The sequence below is a fragment of the Penaeus vannamei genome, chromosome 15 (assembly GCF_042767895.1).
Source record: "Penaeus vannamei isolate JL-2024 chromosome 15, ASM4276789v1, whole genome shotgun sequence".
Classification (NCBI taxonomy): Eukaryota; Metazoa; Arthropoda; class Malacostraca; order Decapoda; family Penaeidae; genus Penaeus; species Penaeus vannamei.
Window position 1 is genome coordinate 14,419,748 of NC_091563.1, and position 7,500 is coordinate 14,427,247.

Here is a 7,500-nt window from a genome sequence, read left to right on the forward strand (position 1 = left end):
CCATCATCTATTATCATAACCATCATCATCATCATTATCATAATCCCCATCACCATCAACCATCATCACCATCATCTATTATCATAACCATCATCATCATCATCATTATCATCATAATCACCATCATCAACCATCATCACCATCATCTATTATCATAACCATCATCATCATCATTATCATGATAATCACCATCACCATCAACCATCATCACCATCATCTATTATCATAACCATCACCATCATCATCATCATCATCAATCATCACCATCATCAAATCACAACCATCATCATCATCATCACCATCGTCACCATTATCCTCACCATAAGCGTGCTAACCTCTTTACCAATTTTTTTTTTCTCTCTCTCTCTTCTTTTCTTTTGAGTGAAGATGGACAGGTTCAAGAGAAACCGCTTGAGATTGGTATATGTTATATATTCATTTTCTGCAGTTTTCATTTTTCTTCGGTCTTCCCTATTGCTTCTACCTCCTCCCTTCTTCTTTCCTTCTTCTCTCTTTATCCTAAATTCTGGTTGTCAAGATTCTGGATTTCTTTTAGTTCCTAATTCCGAATTTTATGTATAACAGGTTGACAGGTTGAGGAAGTTTTTCATAATATATTTTATTTAATTCATTCATCTATTTTTCTCTATTTTTATTTGTCTATTCATTCATTCTTTGTAAATAGCAATTCATCATGAAAAAAAAAAAACATGCGGAAGTTTTTTGTTTTTTCTAAAATTAAAGAAATATGATGATGTTTATCGTAATCTTCTAATCGAAAAGAAAAGAGTAAAATAAGATTATGAAGAACATACAACGTATATGAAAAAAATGAAAAGCACAAAACATAAAAAAAGAAAAACATACAACAAAAAATCTAAAATCAAATGATATTCATCGCAACCCCCTACTTCGTAAAAAATGAATAAATAAAATAGAAATAGGAAATTATGAACATACAAAAAAATATATATATATTTTCGAAAAGCAAAGGGATATATCATACTTATCGCAACCCCCTACCCTCTCCCATCACCACCCCCCCCCAAAAAAAAAGAAAAAAAAAAAAAAATGTAACACAAAACCAGTGGCTGCTGAGGAAACCACAACCCCGAGGACCCCTGTTACAACCTGCAGCTAGCACTATGATCCCTCTCTCGTGAAGCCTCTGTTGCATCTTCCTTTGTTCACCCTCCTCCTCCTCCCTCCCTCTCCGCCTTTTCCTCCCACACCTCTTTCCTTACTCCTCCCTCCCACCCACTTCCCATCCTCCTCCTTCCAACCTTTCCTCCCCTCGCTTTCCCTCCTCCTCCCTCCCACCTTTCTTTCTCTCCTTCCTCCCTCCTCTCCCTCCTCCTTTCTTTCCTCCTCCCTCCCTTCCCCTTTCTTCCTCCTTCCCATATCCTTTTCTTCCCCTCTTCCCTCCCTCCCCCCTTTTCTTCCTCCTCCCTCCCTCCCCCTTTTCTTCCTCCTACCTCCCTCCCTCCCCCTTTCCCTCCTCTCCCTACCCTCCTACCCACCCAGTGGTGTGACGAGCGGGCAGAAGCTGCAGGATTGAAGCCTCCATCTCCCGGATACACAAAGTCCTCCTCCTTCCTCCTCCTCCTCCTCTCTCTCTCTCTCTTGATCCTCCTTTCCTTCCTCCCTACTCTCCTCCTTTCCCTCCTTCTGCAAAGCAATACTGGTGGACCATAGCACAAGGGCTCCTCCGTTCCTGATTCCCCCTCCCTCCCTCCCTTCCTCTACATTTCACCCCCTCCCTCCCTTAGTCTCTCCCTCCCTCCCTCCCGCTTGTTTCAACCCCTTCCCTCCACCGCAACCCCTCCCACACTCTTTCTGTTCCTTCTCTACAGCATACCCCTTCCTCCCTCCCTTACTCTCCCCTCCACCCTTCTCTCCACCACAACCTCTCCTCCTGCCTCCTCCTCCATCGCCAGCATACCCCTCCTCACCCCTCCACCTGCCAGCATAATGCCTCTCCCACCATCCCATCCCACCCCCTCCCTCCACCCTCCCTCCCTCCATCGTCAGCATAGCCTCTTCCTCACTACACCATCCCCACCCCCTCCATCGTCAGCATACGCCCTCCCCACCACCCTCATCCCCACCCCCTCCCGACCTCCACCTTCAACCCAACCGCTCCCAACGATAAAATATTAGACGTGAAACCAAAACTCACGCCCACCCCCACGCCCACGCTATCCAGCAACCCGGGTTACTCACGCACATTTTTAGCTGGAAGAGCAAAGAGACACTGCAAAGGGCGTGGTAGCTCCTCAAATGCTCCTTCCTTCTTAAGATCGCTTCTCGTGACTCGGCAATGCAGTTCTTTGTCTCACCTGATCTGCGGATCTCCAAATACCTTTAATTTGTCGGGTCAAATTCTTAAATATCCTGAGATGAGGATTATTAATATATCATTTATGTTTGTTTTTTTCTTTCTTTCTTTTTTTAGAGTTGTTCTTTTTAATTCGGTCTTTTATTAATCTATTTATTCGTTTGTTTATTTATTGGTAAGGGATGTCATATACGCTTTTTCTTAATCATTATTTTGCGTTTTCGTCTTTCGTCGTGTGTGTAATGAATATTGCATGACTTTTTTATCACAGAATGGTATCGTATCGGGATTTTTTTTTTTGTATTATGATTCGAAGCAACGATAAAAGAAATTTTGATAATCTTTCGAGATGACAGGAAGGAATATCTGAGGAGAATATGCGTTATTTTTCGTTGTCATGCGTTCAAAGTCAGAATTTAATTTGATGCTGATAATGATGATAATGATGATGATAGTAAAGATGATAATAATAACAATCACGATGATGATAATGATAATAATGATAATAATAGCAATGATAATGATAACAATAATGATGATAATATTGAGGATAGCGATAATGATAATGATGATAATGTTAACAATAATGGTAATGATAATAACAATAGTGATAGTGATGACGATAATGATAGTAACAATAATGATAATGATAAAAGGAATGATGATATTAATGATAATGATAATAATAATAATAATAATAATAGTAATGATAATAATAATAATAGTAATAGTAGTAATAATGATAATAATGATAATAATGATAAAAGGAATGATGATATTGATATTAATGATAATGATAATAATAATAATAATAATAATAATAGTAATGATAATAATAATAATAGTAATAGTAATAATAATGATAATAATGATAATAATAATAATAATAATAATAATAACACCAATAACAATAATAATCCTTAACAAAGATCCTCACGAAGCCAGAATCTTTAGTCGACCTTCCCTTTTCCTATTATTAATAACTATTAACTTTATAACACCCCCTCCCCCTCTACCCCCCCCCCCTCCCTCCTTCCTTCGAACGAGCCTGTATCAGCTGGATGTCTCTCGCCCGCATCACCCCCGTCTCGGATTACGTCATTTCCTGTAATCTGTATCTGATTTTGGCGTGACATCACTGTGGGTTAGATGTCAACGGTTTTCGTGAAGTCAAAAGAGTTATTATTATTATTTTTTTTTTTTTTTTTTTTGCTTTATTTATTTATTTATTCATTTATTGTATTTTTATTTGTTTTTTTGTGTTTTATTTTTTTTCTGTTTTTGCTTTATTATTTGTTTTCTTGTTCCTATTTTTATTTGTTTTCTTTGTTCATATTTTTATCTTTATTTATCTATTTTCTATTTTATTATTATTATTACTATTATTTTTTCATCCTTTTTTCTTTTTCTTTCTTTGTATTTTTATTTTATTTCTTTATTATTATAACTATTTTTTTTTACTGTTTATCTTTTTTCATCTTTTTCTTTTTTCTTTCGTTACCTTTTTATATATTTTTCAACTTTTTTTTATTTTTTGGTTATTGTACCGTTTGGTTTCTAACTGAAGGGAAGTTAATGGGAATTATATTTTGAATTTAATATCGTGTGAATTATTTTTTTATATAGATTTTGATAAACTTTAAATTATTTTACCGTTTGGTTTTACTGAAGCTAATGGAAATTATACCTTTAATGATATATGATGATGATGATGACAATGACGATGATGTAGATGATGATGATGATGATAACGATGACGATGACGAAGTGATGAGGATGATGACGAAGATGGTGAGAATGATGAAGATGACGGTATTGAATGTGAGCACAATTATGATATTGTCGATTATTATAATGGTGTTGATGAGGATGACGATTATGATGATGAAAGTATTAATAGTAATAACAATGATAATAACGATAATGATGGTGATAATGATAATAGCAATGATAATAATAATAACAACAACAACAATAACAAGTCAACGATACCACTACTAACACACACAAAAGAATAAAAATAAACTAAATAAATTGAAAAAATAAAGACGATAACGAACCCATGATAAACTAAGCAACAATAAAACGTAAATTAATTATGAAGCGAAATACACCTTTTATATTCATATATTTTTCTAATATGTATCTTATACTAGATTTTGACCAACATAAAAAAAAAAAAAAAAAAAAATCTGAACACTTTAATCTAACGTTTGCAACCCACGAACGAAAGTTATGAAAAACGCATTTTATTTCGGTCAAAGTAAACGAAATAATAAAATGGTGATAAAGTAGATTGATATATAAATAGTAGATAATAAAAGTAAGCGATTAATAAAGAAGATAAACATGTTACTAGTAGATGATTAAAGTGAGCAATTAACAAAGTAGATGAATATGTAAATAGTAGATAAAGTGAGCAATTGATAAAGTAAATTAATATATGAATAGTAGATAATTAAAGTGAGCAATTGATAAAGTAGATAAATTTGTAAATAATAGATCATTAAAGTGAGCAATTAATAAAGTAGGTAAATCAATAAAGAATGTAAATATGTAAACATGAATAAAAGTATGGATAAATGGGTGTATGAATAAGGAAATAAACAAGTAAGGGAATTAATACGGAGGGGAATAGGTGTATAAATGAAAAAAAATAGAGAAGTAAATGAATAACTGAATGCATAAAAGGATAAATAGCTAAATAAGTAAATAGATGCATAAGCAAATATGTAGATAAATAAATAATGAAATGATTAAGTAAATAGATAATGAGATGATTAAATAAATGAATAATGAGATTATAAAAAATCATAAATAATGATATGATCAAATAAATAAATAATGAAACGATTAAATAAATAATCAAATTATTAAATAGATAGATAACGAAATGATCAAATAAAGAAAGAAAGAAATTATTAAATGAATAAACAACGAAATGATAAAATAAATAGATAATTAGAGAATCAAATAAGCAATAAGTAAATAAATGACTATATGATTAAATAAACAATTAATAAATAAACAAACAAATGACTAGATAAGAAAGATAGATGAATGAAGAAACAGAAAGATCAATGAACAAAAACAGAAAGATAATCAAACCCACAGATAGATAATTAAATCAATACTTAAATAAATAAGAAGAAATAAAAGAAATTGATAAAACATGGGCGCACAGACGATTGATTATACTTGATAAACGCCTTTATTTCATTATCATTTTGCGTTAACGTTTACTTTTTTTTTTTTTTTTTTCTTAAAAGTCACTTCTAATTATACCTAATTTCTGATACTCGATAACCGCCTTTATTTCACCGCTATTTTGGGTTAATTTTCTTTTTTTTTTTTTTTGTCTTCTTTTCTTTTCTTAAAAGTCACTCCTAATTATACTTAATTTCCTTCCCACTCTGTCTCCTTCTTTCTTCTCTCCTGCCGGTCCAGACGCAAAGACCACGTGCCCCTTAATACCCATTCGTGCCCATTAAAACCCACGCGTGCCCAAGACCTTGCCCCTCACACCTGCCCCCATTAGCGCCTCCTTCGGTAGCCACTTTGCCTCCTGCTGCGGGGACTCAAGGATACTTCCGGTGTCTTAAGGAGGTGCCGAGGTGTCCTTCGAGGTAACGGGGGCTATCCTGGGGGTAATATCCTAGGCTGGGTGAGTAGGTTTATCCATTTATCCTTGTTTCCTTGTGGTAGTTGGATGTCGTCCCTGAGTCCCTGGTGTGTGTGTGTGGGGGGGTGGGTGGGTGGGGGGGTGGGTGAGTGTGTGTGTGTGTGTGTGTGTGTGTGTGTGTGTGTGTGTGTGTGTATGTATGTGGGTGTGTGTGTGTGTGTGTCTGTGTGTGTTGTGTGTGTGTGTCTGTATGTGTGTGTGTGTATGAGGATCCTTTTTTATATAAACCGAATTTATTGAGATTAAATGCATAGTGAAGGTATGAATGAGAATGAATATCTTTCAGCATGCAAGAGTTGTATTTCACAGGGTTTTGTTTGTATCTTCTTATGAAATCGGTTAGATACATTCCTTGTACTGTCAAGATATTTATTCTCGTTAATTCGACGCCTTTATCTATTTATCTGTTTACTTATTTCTTATCTATTTTCATTTGTTTATTTGTTAATCTATTTATCTATTTGTTTACTTATTTCTTATCTATTTTCATTTGTTTATTTGTTAATCTATTCATTTATTTGTTTACTTATTTCTTATCTATTTTCATTTGTTTATTTGTTAATTAATTAATTTATTAGCTTAATTATTTCTTATTTATTTTCATTTGTTTATTTGTTCATTTATCTATTTGTTTGTTTACTTACTTCTTATTTATTTTCATTTATTTATTTGTTCATTTATTTATTTGTTCATTTACTTATTTAGTTGTTTACTTATTTCTTGTCTATTTTCATTTATTTATTTACTCGTCTATTTAGTTATTGGTAAAGGATATCATATACGCTTCTTTTATACCATTAATTTTGCATTTTCGCCGTGTGTGTAATAGGAATTGCATGACTTCTTTATCACAGAATGGTATGTTGTTTTTTTTGTTTTGTTTTGTTTTCCGCTAGAAGTGCGTTAGCTTTATCCATATTTATCCTGATATCCTTGTTATCCTTTTGGTATATCGACTTCCTCAACGAGAGTCCTGTTATTCGACCAATTCAGGATATCACACATCCTTCGCCTTATTCTCAGGTGTAACGATATCCATTTATATCCTTGTAGAGGGTCGTGGTGTATCGAATTCTAAATTTCCTGTTATTTAATTGATTCAGGATATCATACTTTTCTTTGGGGGGGGGGCAGTGGGGGGGAGGGGGGTATTCGCTTGCCTGTGTAGCTCGATCTATTCTTTTTTTATCCTTTTATCCTTGTCAGTGCTTGGTAATATATCGTCTTCAGTCATGAAATTCTGGTTATTGGATTATCACTCTCTCTCTCTTTTTCTTTCTCTTTCTCCCTCCACCCCTATCTCTATCTATCTAACTCACTCTCTCTCTCTCTCTCTTTCTCTTTCTCCTTCTCCCTCCCTTTCTCTCTATTTCTCTCCTCCCCCCCCCCCTCTCTCTCTCTCTCTCTCTCTCTCTCTCTCTCTCTCTCTCTCTCTCTCTCTCTCTCTCTCTCTCTCTCTCTCTCTCACTCTCTCTCTCTC